Source organism: Kogia breviceps, chromosome 13 (genome assembly GCF_026419965.1).
Source record: "Kogia breviceps isolate mKogBre1 chromosome 13, mKogBre1 haplotype 1, whole genome shotgun sequence".
In the NCBI taxonomy this organism is placed as follows: Eukaryota; Metazoa; Chordata; class Mammalia; order Artiodactyla; family Physeteridae; genus Kogia; species Kogia breviceps.
The window spans coordinates 63,731,070-63,744,189 of NC_081322.1; the positions used below are offsets into that span (position 1 = coordinate 63,731,070).

At 41.4% G+C, this 13,120-nt stretch overlaps 1 pseudogene; it reads left to right on the forward strand.

Moving 5' to 3' along the window:
• Positions 1-732: 732 nt before the first annotated feature.
• On the forward strand, positions 733-1,514 carry LOC131768141 (spindlin-1 pseudogene; annotated as a pseudogene).
• The last annotated feature ends 11,606 nt before the right edge of the window (positions 1,515-13,120 follow it).

Below are 13,120 nucleotides of genomic sequence, written 5' to 3' on the forward strand. Positions count from 1 at the left end.
CCCGGACCGGGGCACGAACCCGTGTCCCCTGCATCGCCAGGCTGACTCTCAACCACTGCGCCACCAGGGAAGCCCTATACAGCTAATTTTTTTTTTTTTTTTTTTGCGGTATGCGGGCCTCTCACTGTTGTGGCCTCTCCCGTTGCGGAGCACAGGCTCCGGACGCGCAGGCCCAGCGGCCATGGCTCACGGGCCCAGCCGCTCCGCGGCGTGTGGGATCCCCCCGGACCGGGGCACGAACCCGCGTCCCCCTCATCGGCAGGCGGACTCTCAACCACTGCACCACCAGGGAAGCCCCCAAGGATGCCCTTTTAATAAATGAAATTTTGCGACGATGATAAAAATTTCGCCATCCAGTCAGCAAAGGCCGGCGTAGTCCGGGAACGCAGCGTGCGTCCGCTGTGGGGCCGGGGGCGGGGCGGCCGCGGCGGGCCCAGAGTGGGCGGGGCCCAGAGTGGGCGGGGCGGTGCCCTCCTGCTGGGTAGCCCGGGCGGGAGCGCACGGAGCGGGGCGCGTGGCCCAGCGGACGTCGGCTTCGCGGCCCCACGGACGTTGGCCTTCATGACATTGCAGCAAAATCCTTGTGATTTCAAGTTTTTGCTGAACTTGTAAAAGAGGAACTTGGATGATGGATTAATAAGAACATTGAAATTCCGTGAAAAGTTTCTAATTGGAGAATCTTGAACGTTCATTCCGGTCCAGCAATTCTGCTGGTCACATAAATACAGATGAATGAAGACTCCATTCAGGAAAACAGCTGGCCAGAGGTCCAGAGCTGATGCAGGCCATGCTGGTGTAGCAAGATGAAGAAAAGGACGTCCCACAAAAAACATCGGAGGGATGTAGGACCCAGCACAACTGTTTCCCAGCCCCCACAGAGCATCATAGGCTGCAGGATTCGGCATGGGTGGAAAGAGGGGAACAGCCCTGTCACCCAGTGGAAAGGAACCGTTCTGGACCAGGTGCCTGTAAATCCTTCTTTGTATCTTATAAAATACGATGGATTTGACTGTGTTTATGGACTAGAACTTAATAAAGATGAAAGAATTTGTGCACTTGAAATCCTCCCTGATAGAGTTGCAACATCTCAAATCAAAGATGCACACCTAGCCGACACAATGATTGGCAAAGCAGTGGAGCACATGTTTGAGACCCAGGATGGCTCTAAAGACGAGTGGAGGGGAATGATCCTAGCACGTGACCCCATAATGAACACGTGGTTTTACATCACCTATGAGAAAGATCCTGTCTTGTACATGTACCAGCTCTTAGATGATTATACAGAAGGTGACCTTCACATTATTCCTGATTCAATTGATTCATCTCCAGCAGAAAGGAAACCAGGAGAAGTCCTGGACAGCCTGGTAGGCAAACAAGTGGAATATACCAAAGAAGATGGCTCTAAAAGGACTGGCATGGTCATCCATCAAGTAGGGACCAAACCTTCTGTCTGTTTCATTAGATTTGATGAAGATTTCCATATTTATGTCTATGATTTGGTGAAAACATTCTAGATGTCATCACAAACTTTGCCAAATTTATGGAAATATATTACATGTGCAGTTTGTAGACGTAAAGATTTGATTGCTTTCCATTTTAATGAGAGCTTAAATGTCCCTGCGAACCCACAGTTTGCCAGCAGAACTGGTTTTGCTCTGAAGAGTATAGGTATATGTGAACACAGAACATTTTGTGTAAGGAACTCCTTACTCTTAAAAGGAGTCTGTCTGTTTGGAGGGGAGTTACAGGCAAGTTTGGCAAAAAAAAAAGTTAAACTAGTATCAGAGTCATTTAAAACTGTAATAGATTTTATCCATTTTCCCCTTTACTCTTAACATTCTCTTATTCTGCTGCCACAATGCAAGCATAGTTTGATATTTTTGGTTTTGCCTTTTTGGATATATATATATATATATATATATAAACACACATACACCTATCTATCTATATCTGTGTGTATACATGTATTATATATATGCACACACAGATCTGCATACACACACACAGATATACACACACTTCATTGGCAGCCCTTTGTGGATTGGGATGGGGGTTAAATAATTTTCTCCAGTTCAGCAGGAGTGCTTACCCAAGTCAATCATATTTGGTATATTACTGCTGTTTGTCGAAAATTAAATTTGGGCACAGAAAGCACATCGGGACATTCAGCTTGTTTTGAAAGTCAAAAGTGCAAAGCACCTTTTCAGTCGGAAAGTCCAAACAAGAATCACTCATGAACCGTTAATGACCCATGTTAGAATTTTACCAAACAGTTAGAAATGTGGGCAAAAGGCTGACTTTGATTCTAAGCTTTGTAAAATTTTCGTTTACAATTTTTATCATACTTTTTTTTTTTTGTCAAAGCCCAGGTACTTGGTCCACATAGTGTAATGCAGGTGTGTTTTGGGCGGTACTTTTGGTCCATTATTTGTACACACCAGTAATCTGGATTTTCGTACACGATTTAAAAGGCAACAGTATATCAGTGGTTTGTGTGTATGTAGTAAGTTCCTGGGAGAACATAAATATTAGAAATGTAAGTTTAAGAATGGCTTTGTTGCTTTCTAACAAGTCCTCTGGGACACTTTTATTTTTATTCCGATTTTACTGATAGTATGATTATGGTCAGAAGGCTTTCTCTCCCCGGCTTTTCCCCACAAAGAATGTCTGGACAAATAACAGCTGAAATCCCCTGACACCTTTTGTGGTGCTGCATCTTCTTGCGGCCAGTGTGCTGTTGATGTGGATTCGTTCCACTGAGCGGACCCTGCCACGTCAGGGTCAGTCACCTGCGTTGGCGTGTGAATGTGACCGATAGCAGCCCCCAGCCACAGACTCCTTTTGTGGTTTGTCCCTGCAAGGTTGTTTTAACCAAAAGAGAACTGCAAAAGTGGTTGGTGTAGCAGCGAAACGGCCATCTGTCACTTTGTTTTGGATGAGCCCCTGCGTTTTGAAAGCTAGGAGAAAGGCGGTACGTGGAACCAGTCTCTTGTGGAGACTGGAAATCTGACCTGAAATTTGGGTGGAAGGTTAAATGCCTACGCTGTCAATCAAACACCAGAGGTCCCCACATCCTCCATCGTGGCTGTACTTAACGTTAGAGATTCTGTGGTTACAAGGCCTGGCTGTGAGTGGTTCGTGTGATGCCCGTTTCCACCTTCAGGAAGGCTGTGCCTTGAGCTGTTGGCTGGTAACCCCTCACACCCCATAAATACAGCCGTCCGTTTTCTGCAGTGTGCCCAGAGGCTCCGGAGGTTCAGCCAGGGCTGAGCTTCTCCAGGAAGTGAGTCCCCAGGTCTGAGACGCGCCTCCCTGGCTTGAACAAGGTCATGCTGCCCATCTGTCACCCGTTTTCCTGGTTGCTCTTGTAAGCGTCCCTGCAATGTGAATCTCAAGCCTGAACCTGGCTCCCCAAGCCCCAGCAGACACGTGTGTGTCCTGTGTGCACCAGGAAAACACCATACAATGACTTTGGGTTGAAAAATAAAGTTCTCTGGAAGTATTGAGAAGGTTAGGCCAGTTGGAACATTTCTAGCATCACTTAATGACTTTGCACTGTCGTTTTTCTGCAAGTACCTTTAGCAACTTTAATACTACATGACCTGCCAATCTCTAGACAGATGTGACATGTGATCATTATCATCATTATTTTAACCTTTGTTCCATTTATTGCCTTTAGGGTAAAGGAAGGGGAAGGGGGGTCGTTGTTTTTCCATTTTATCCAATCCTTTATTCTTTCAGCGGATTAAACCACACTTCCTGACACGGTGACTAACTCTGCTCAGCATCCGAGTATTTCAGGCTTCGCTTAGGCCCGTGTTTCAGATCTCCATGCATGGCTTGCCTTTTCCTGGTATCTGAAGGTTGGTTCCTTGTTCTAGGAATCCAACGTGAATTTCCAACGTTATTATCATGGGACTTAACATGACATAAATCTCTGTATAAAATGTCTTGGCCTTTCTCATTGACCTGCTCTAGTATTATTGTGTCATGTGTATGAGTGCCTGGGTGCCCAAAAATCTTCAAAGGAAAACTTTAAAAGCAGACGATCCTTTTTTGCATGTTATTCTAAGTAGAATGTTCAATGTAACTAACTAAAGTTGCATGTTAAAGATACTTAGGTTTTGTTTTTGTTTTTCTTTAGTTTCAGTTTTCTGTATATTTGCCTACTGTGCTGTTTTAGTGGTTGTAGGATAAAAATGCACTGGTGAAGCAAGTACAGTGCCAACAGAAGGTGGTTTCCCAGTTGTATATGTCATGCAATATTTGAAGGAACTGCAAATTCTGAAAACAATCACAGTTGCTTCTAAACCAGATTTCATTTCTATTACTGTTTTACACACCAAACCCCAAACAGCCTTGAGCTTGAATCTCTGAATGCTGTGGACCCATTAGAAGACTGTTTTGATTGTCACAAATTGTAGCACCTGAAAACATTCTTAAGCTACTTGTCTTTTAAAAAAAAATGAAAGTTCTCCAAAGACAGGAACAATTATTATAACAGAAGATTATTATGGCCAATATGCCTGTGGTTTTTTGGAAATACTGCACTTTTTGTGTTTTCCGTCATGAGTGCAGTTTGAACGAAAGTGTATGGTTCAAGAGGTCTTCGTGTTTGCATTTTAAAATTAGGCAAATAACCTCACCTTTCAAGCTTGAATTTGGTTTTTTGTTTGTTTTTTTTCTTTAACATCTTTATTGGAATATAATTGCTTTACAATGATGTGTTAGTTTCTGCTTTATAACAAAGTGAATCAGTTATACATATACATATGTCCCCATATCTCTTCCCTCTTGTGTCTCCCTCCCTCCCACCCTCCCTATCCCGCCCCTCTAGGTGGTCACAAAGCACCGAGCTGATCTCCCTGTGCTATGCGGCTGCTTCCTACTAGCTATCTATTTTACGTTTGGTAGTGTATATATGTCCATGCCACTCTCACTTGGTCCCAGCTTACCCTTCCCCCTCCCCGTATCCTCAAGTCCATGCTCTAGTAGGTCTGTGTCTTTATTCCCATCTTGCCCCGAGGTTCTTCATGATCATTTTTTTTTTCTAGATTCCATATATATGTGTTAGCATATGGTATTTGTTTTTCTCTTTCTGGCTTACTTCACTCTGTATGACAGACTCCAGGTCCATCCACCTCACTACAAATAACTCAGTTTCGTTTCTTTTTAGGGCTGAGTAATATTCTGTTGTATGTATGTGCCACATCTTCTTTATCCATTCATCTGTTGATGGACACTTAGGTTGCTTCCATGTCCTGGCTATTGTAAATAGAGCTGCAATGACCATTTTGGTACATGACTCTTTTTGAATTATGGTTTTCTCAGGGTATATGCCCAGTAGTGGGATTGCTGGGTCCTATGGTAGTTCTATTTTTAGTTTTTTAAGGAACCTCCATACTGTTCTCCATAGTGGCTGTATCAATTTACATTCCCACCACCAGTGCAAGAGCGTCCCCTTTTCTCCACACCCTCTCCAGCATTTATTGTTTGTAGATTTTTTGATGATGGCCGTTCTGACCGGTGTGAGATGATATCTCATTGTAGTTTTGATTTGCATTTCTCTAATGATTAATGATGTCGAGCATTTTTCATGTGTTTGTTGGCAATCTGTATATCTTTGGAGAAATGTCTGTTTAGGTCTTCTGCCCATTTTAGGACTGGGTTGTTTGTTTTTTTGATATTGAGCTGCATGAGCTGCTTGTAAATTTGGGAGGTTAATTCTTTGTCAGTTGATTCGTTTGCAAATATTTTCTCCCATTTTGAGGGTTGTCTTTTCGTCTTGTTTATGGTTTCCTTTGCTGTGCAAAAGCTTCTAAGTTTCATTAGGTCCCATTTGTTTATTTACAATTATTTGTAAATAAACCAAAAAAAATTTATTTTATTTCCATTTCTCTAGGAGATGGGTCAAAAAGGATCTTGCTGTGATTTATGTCATAGAGTGTTCTGCCTATGTTTTCCTCTAAGAGTTTGATAGTGTCTGGCCTTACATTTAGGTCTTTAATCCATTTTGAGTTTAGTTTTGAGTATGGTGTTAGGGAGTGTTCTAATTTCATACTTTTACATGTACCTGTCCAGTTTTCCCAGCACCACTTATTGAAGAGGCTGTCTTTTCTCCACTGTATATTCTTGCCTCCTTTATCAAAGATAAGGTGACCATATGTACATGGGTTTATCTCTGGGCTTTCTGTCCTGTTCCATTGATCTATATTTTTCTTTTTCTGCCAGTACCATACTGGCTTGATTATTGTAGCTTTGTAGCATAGTCTGAAGTCAGGGAGCCTGATTCTTCCAGCTCTGTTTTTCTTTCTCAAGATTGCTTTGGCTATTTGGGGTCTTTTGTGTTTCCATACAAATTGTGAATTTTTTTGTTCTAGTTCTGTGAAAAAGCCAGTGGTAGTTTGATAGGGATTGCATTGAATCTGTATTGCTTTGGGTAGTATAGTCATTTTCACAATGTTGATTCTTCCAATCCAAGAACATGGTATATCTCTCCATCTATTTGTATCATCTTTAATTTCTTTCATCACTGTCTTATAATTTCTGCATAGAGGTCTTTTGTCTCCTTAGGTAGGTTTATTCCTAGGTATTTTATTCTTTTTGTTGCAATGGTAAATGGGAGTGTTTTCTTAAATTCACTTTCAGGTTTTTCATCATTAGTGTATAGGAATGCAGGAGATTTCTGTGTATTAATTTTGTATCCTGCTACTTTACCAACTTCATTGATTAGCTCTAGTAGTTTTCTGGTAGCATCTTTAGGATTGTCTATGTATAGTATCATGTCATCTGCAAACAGTGACAGCTTTACTTCATCTTTTCCAATTTGGATTCCTTTTATTTCTTTTTCTTCTCTGATTGCTGTGGCTAAAACTTCCAAAACTATGTTGAATAATAGTGGTGAGAGTGGGCAACCTTATCTTGTTCCTGATCTTAGTGGAAATGGTTCCAGTTTTTCACCATTGAGGATGATGTTGGCTGTGGGTTTGTCATATATGGCCTTTATTATGTTGAGGAAAGTTCCCTCTATGCCTACTTTCTGGAGGGTTTTTATCATAAGTGGGTGTTGAATTTTGTCGAAAGCTTTCTCTGCATCTATTGAGATGATCATATGGTTTTTCTCCTTCAATTTGTTAATATGGTGTATCACATTGATTGATTTTCCTATATTGAAGAATCCTTGCATTCCTGGGATAAACCCCACTTGATCATGGTGTATGATCCTTTTAATGTGCTGTTGGATTCTGTTTGCTAGTATTTTGTTGAGGATTTTTGCACCTATGTTCATCAGTGATATTGGCCTGTAGTTTTCTTTCTTTGTGACATCTTTGTCTGGTTTTGGTATCAGGGTGATGTAGGCCTCGTAGAATGAGTTTGGGAGTGTTCCTTCCTCTGCTATATTTTGGAAGAGTTTGAGAAGGATAGGTGTTTGCTTTCCTGTGAAGCCATCTGGTCTTGGGCTTTTGTTTGTTGGAAGATTTTTAATCACAGTTTCAATTTCAGTGCTTGTGATTGGTCTGTTCATATTTTCTATTTCTTCCTGGTTCAGTCTTGGAAGGTTGTGCATTTCTAAGAATTTGTCCATTTCTTCCAGGTTGTCCATTTTATTGTCATAGAGTTGCTTGTAGTAATCTCTCATGATCCTTTGTATTTCTGCAGGGTCAGTTGATACTTCTCCTTTTCCATTTCTAATTCTATTGATTTGAGTCTTCTCCCTTTTATTTTTGATGAGTCTGGCTAATGGCTTATCAGTTTTGTTTATCTTCTCAAAGAACCAGCTTTTAGTTTTATTGATCCTTGCTATCATTTCCTTCATTTCTTTTTCATTTATTTCTGATCTGATCTTTATGATTTCTTTCCTTCTGCTAACTTTGGGTTTATTTTGATCTTTGTTCTCTAACTGCTTTAGGTGTAAGGTTAGGTTGTTTATTTGAGATGTTTCTTATTTCTTAAGGTAGGATTGTATTGCTATAAACTTCCCTCTTAGAACTGCTTTTGCTGCATCCCATAGGGTTTGGGTTGTCGTGCTTTCATTGTCATTTGTTTCTAGGTATTTTTTGATTTCCTCTTTGATTTCTTCAGTGGTCTCTTGGTTACTAAGTTGAATTTGTTTTTAATTTGAATTTTAGACAATGTGTAGATGGTTCCCTGTTCTCTGCATTTAGAAGTATAAACAATATAAATCTGTTAATTCTGTAAGTAATTTTTGTAATTATGGTGTAACACTATCCTTAAGACATTTAAAATAAACCCTACATGGGCCAAAAACAAAAACAAAAAACTTGTAACATGTTCTGTATTCCTTGGTAACAGTGAGGTCACCTGAGGCTTGCCTGTCTTTAGGCTCAAAGTCCTTCATCCCCTAAACTGAAAATATACCATCCTCATCCCTCAACACACTCAATTTTCTCATATGCACACACTTTTGTGTAACTATGGTTCCTCCTATGACTCCACCCCCTAGTACACTTCATTCTACCTACCAGGTTTCTAAGATAAAACTAGAAGTCATTCTAGATTCTTTCCTCTCTCTGTCCATCAGCCTTGGGCAGCTACCACTTGCTGCAGTCTATCTTTCTACCAACCCTGAACACCATCCCCTCCCCTGCCACCTACTGCAGCTCTCTTCCTGCACTCAGCCCTCTGCATGTCATCACCAGACCCCTTGCCTCTCTCTTCTCTAAAGGCACAGACACACCTTCCCATGGTCTTTGTGCCTCAGTCCCTGACAACATAGCGCCTGGCAAATCATGTTTGCCAAATGAATGATTTCTTTTATACAACCTCTTCATGCATTTGCAAGAACATATGGCTGCCCAGGTGGTATGACTGGCAGGCATCCAAATGGAATACAGGAGTGATTCAAATCCACCTCCCTCATGACATGATATAATGCCAGAAATCTCCACTGGTAGAATAGATTTAACTCCTGAGATAAGCATTTTGGTTCCAGGAGGCCTGTATTAAAAATCAAATATGGAACTTCCCTGGTGGTGCAGTGGTAATGTAGGGGACATGGGTTCGAGCCCTGGTTCAGGAAGATCCCACATGCCACAGAGCAACTAAGCCTGTGAGCCACAACTACTGAGCCTGCGAGCCACAACTACTGAAGCCCGCGCACCTAGAGCCCACACTCCACAACATGAGAAGCCACCACAACGAGAAGCCTGCACAGCACAATGAAGAGTAGCCCCCACTCACCGCAACTAGAGAAAAGCCCGCGCACAGCAACAAAGATCCAATGAGGCCAAAAATGAATAAATAAATAAATAAATTTTTTTAAAAATCAAATATGTCCCACAAATCAAAACTACAATGAGCTATCGCCTCACACTAGTCAGAATGGCCATCATCAAAAAGTCTACAAACAGGGCTTTGCTGGTGGCGCAGTGGTTGAGAATCCGCCTGCCGATGCAGGGGACACGGGTTCGTGCCCCAGTCTGGGAAGATCCCACGTGCTGCGGAGTGGCTGGGCCCATGAGCCATGGCCGCTGAGCCTGCAGGACCGGAGCCTGTGCTCCGCAATGGGAGAGGCCACAACAGTGAGAGGCCCGCGTACCACAAAAAAAAAAAAAAAAAAAAAGTCTACAAGCAGTAAAAGCTGGAGAGAGTGTGGAGAGAAGTGAACCCTCTTGCACTGTTGGTGGGAATGTAAATGGGCGCAGCCACTATGCAGAACAGTATGCAGTTTCCTTAAAAACCTAAAAATAGGGACTTCCCTGGTGGTCCAGTGGTTAACACTTTGTGTTTCCATTCCAGGGGGCACTGGTTGGATCCCTGGTCAGGGAACTAAGATCCCCACATGCCATGTAGTGGGGAATCCAGCAATCCCACTCCTGAGCATATATCTGGAGAAAACTATAACTTGAAAAGATACATGCATCCCAATATTCATAGCAGCACTATGTACAATAACCAAGACATGGAAGCAACCTAAATGTCCATCAACAGATGAATGGATAAAGAAGATGTGGTATATATACACAATGGAATATTACTCAGTCATAAAAAAGAATGAAATAATGCCATTTGCAGCAACATGGATGGACCTAGAGATTATCATATTAAGTAAAGTAAGTCAGACAGAGAAAGACAAATATCATATGATATCGCTTTTATGTGCAATCTTAAAAAATGATACAAATGAACTTATTTATAAAATAGAAATAGACTCAAAGAAATAGAAAACAAACTTATGGTTACCATAGGGGAAACAAGGAGGAGGGATAAATTAGGAGTTTGATATTAAAATATCCACACTACTATATACAGAGTAGACAACCAACAAGGACCTACTATAAAGCACAGGGAGCTATATTCAATTATCTTGTAATAACCTATAATGGAAAAGAATCTTAAAAAGTATATATAACTGAATCACTTTGCTGTACACATGAAACTAACACAACATTGTAAATCACATTGTATTTCAAGAAAAAATTTTTAAAAATCACGTGTCCTCTAAGATAAGAATTATCACTTCAGATTAATTTATTTAGTCAACTATCAGGGTTAAGAATGGGACACAGGATAGGTGACTTTTGATGGCTGACTAGGTCAAGTGAGAACCATGGCATAACACATAAAAGCCCTATGGAGCGACTGGGTCTAAAGGAAAATCACAAAAATAAAACTCGGCATTTAGGCTTTGCCTCTAGAGTGAGATAAATCACAAGAAAGAAAAGCCAGTACTTTGAGTCAGAAATAGGAGAGGCCTTACTTCCTGTCTTGGGCCACAGCTTCTATGCTCTGCTTCCACTTAGAGTGATAATTCTCATTCTAGACATGTATCTGATAAAACCATGTGTTTGGATTTCCTGAAATTTCTCTGACTCTGAATATGGACTTGTTCCCAAAAACTTCCACGCCCCATCTGCCCTCATGAATGGGCAGTTCCCATGAGGCTGGCATGAGAGGACATGGGGAGCTGCCTGATGCCAGCCCACAGCTGCCAGATGTGACACAGTGGCAGGTGGAGACTTATCCTCACAGAGATGTACACACCCCTGAATTCACCTTTTAATTTATTGCCTCTGGCAAAATAGAATGAAATAAGAGCTAATAAAATAACCCAGTTGGCCAGAAATTGTTCTCCGTCTTATTTCCTCCAAGTGCTCCAAACCAAGGTGAATCATCCCAGCATCTACCAGATGTCGGAGGTGGTTAGCTATGCTATAAGTCTCTGGGCTCCCTCCCTCCTGCCCTCTCCTCCTCCCTTTCTGTTTTCTTTCCCTTCCTTCTTTCCCTTCTCTTCTTCCTTTCCTCCCATCCTTCCCTCTCCTCCTGCTTTCCTTCCTTTCTTTCATTTCCTTCCATCCTTCATTCATTCAAAAAATACTTGCTGAGGGCTTACCCCGGGTCAGATGCTGCAAAGAAGAATGAGACAGATCATTGTACAGAACCCCTTTTCTTCACACATACACACACACACACACACACACACACACACACACACACACCTATTTGGGGATGCACCCGGCAGCTCCTCAGAATGAGATGGAGGTTGGCTTTTGTCACATTGCACTTAGTGGTGAGGCATACCTGATGCATGCTAATGGCCAAGACAGGATGGGACAGCGAAGGTGACTGATAGAAGATCTGCGTTTGACTCCAGGCTCTGCCTTTGACTCTGAATGACCTTGGCCAGGGATCTGGGCGGTAAGATCCTAGATGCCTTCTCAAGTCCTCTCAGTGTCCTCAACTGATTATAAGATCTGAAAGATCTGAAGTGTTCAGGGATAATAATGAGGAGCCTGGTCTTTCAAGGTCAGAAATGTTAAAATGAAAGCCATTTTTAAAAACCTGACTTTTTGAAACCCTTGTTTATCAGGGAATATATGATAAATGTAAGCAATTCTTATTTCCACTAATGTAAAATATTCAAATTTCTTTTCTCGGTCAAGCCTTTGCAGCAGCAATGCGAATGAGAGGGAGGCTGTTGAGAGGCTCACAAAAAATTTCTGCAGAGAAGCAGCGCCACCTGCTGGCATTCCGTGGTGCTGCAGGTGGTAAGTATAAACCATGAGGAAACGTCAGTCTGGGGTTTCACTGAATACAGAATCAGGAGCATTAGTCTTAATCAGAAGATGAAACTTTAAACTTTGACAAGACCATCAGACTGTGGAAAGATTTCTCTACAGGTTAGTTTTAGCCATGTCTTAGATTTACTTTTGTATCAAACTGTTCGTCCATGCTATACATCTTTCTTTATAAATCAGCCTCAATAATATGTACTAATAAAAGCCACTTAGTCAAAATCAGTTATTTTGAGTATATAGCTAGGTTGAAAGGTCTAAAGTGTTCTTTAGTTCAGAGTCCATTAATTTATCAACCAACTCGTCAGCTCTCCAAATCTCCCTCCAGCTCTAGAATTCAGCCACATGGAGAGTTCTATTACACACAGGGCACTTTCTATATTGAGGGAAATATACAGTGTACGATGCATTCCTGGTCTCTCATTGTGGAGAATTAGCATGAAAATATACAAACATAAATAGCAACTATAAAAATCATCAGGCTAATCAACAAATAAAGGGTGTCCCAGAGTGGAATGGCCCTCACTGCTTTGAGAACAAGGGCTTCAGGCAGGGGGCCAGAAAGGGTTCTATGCAGAAAGGGTTTCTTGAGTTGCATCTGGAAAAATTACTAGTATTCGAATAACAGTCAGGGATGTTGGAAAAAATAGAGCAACACAAAAAATGGAGGCAGAAAACATGTTAAAATTTTTTTATTTAAAAAAAAAAAGAAACGCAAGGCGTTTGATAAATACCAGGAAGATCAACTTAACCTGAGTAAGACTTTTTAGGAGAATAGTGTGAGATAAGGCAGGAAAGGGAAGTGGAGATATGATTAGATGATTTCGTAAATGCAAGAATAAGGAGTTTGAGCTTGTTCCTGTAAGCCATCGAAAAGCACTGAAGATTTCTGGGAAGGAAAATAAAATGGTCAGTACTGGGTTTTAAGATGATTTACCTGACAACGAGATAGATACAGGATGAAATGACTCTAGAAATGAAATGACTGAAATGATGTGAAAAATGCCCTGAAATGTGTAAAAGACACAGAAGTGAAAGAGAAGGGTTTTTTAAGATCACAAATGTGTACACAAAAGCAGAAGAGG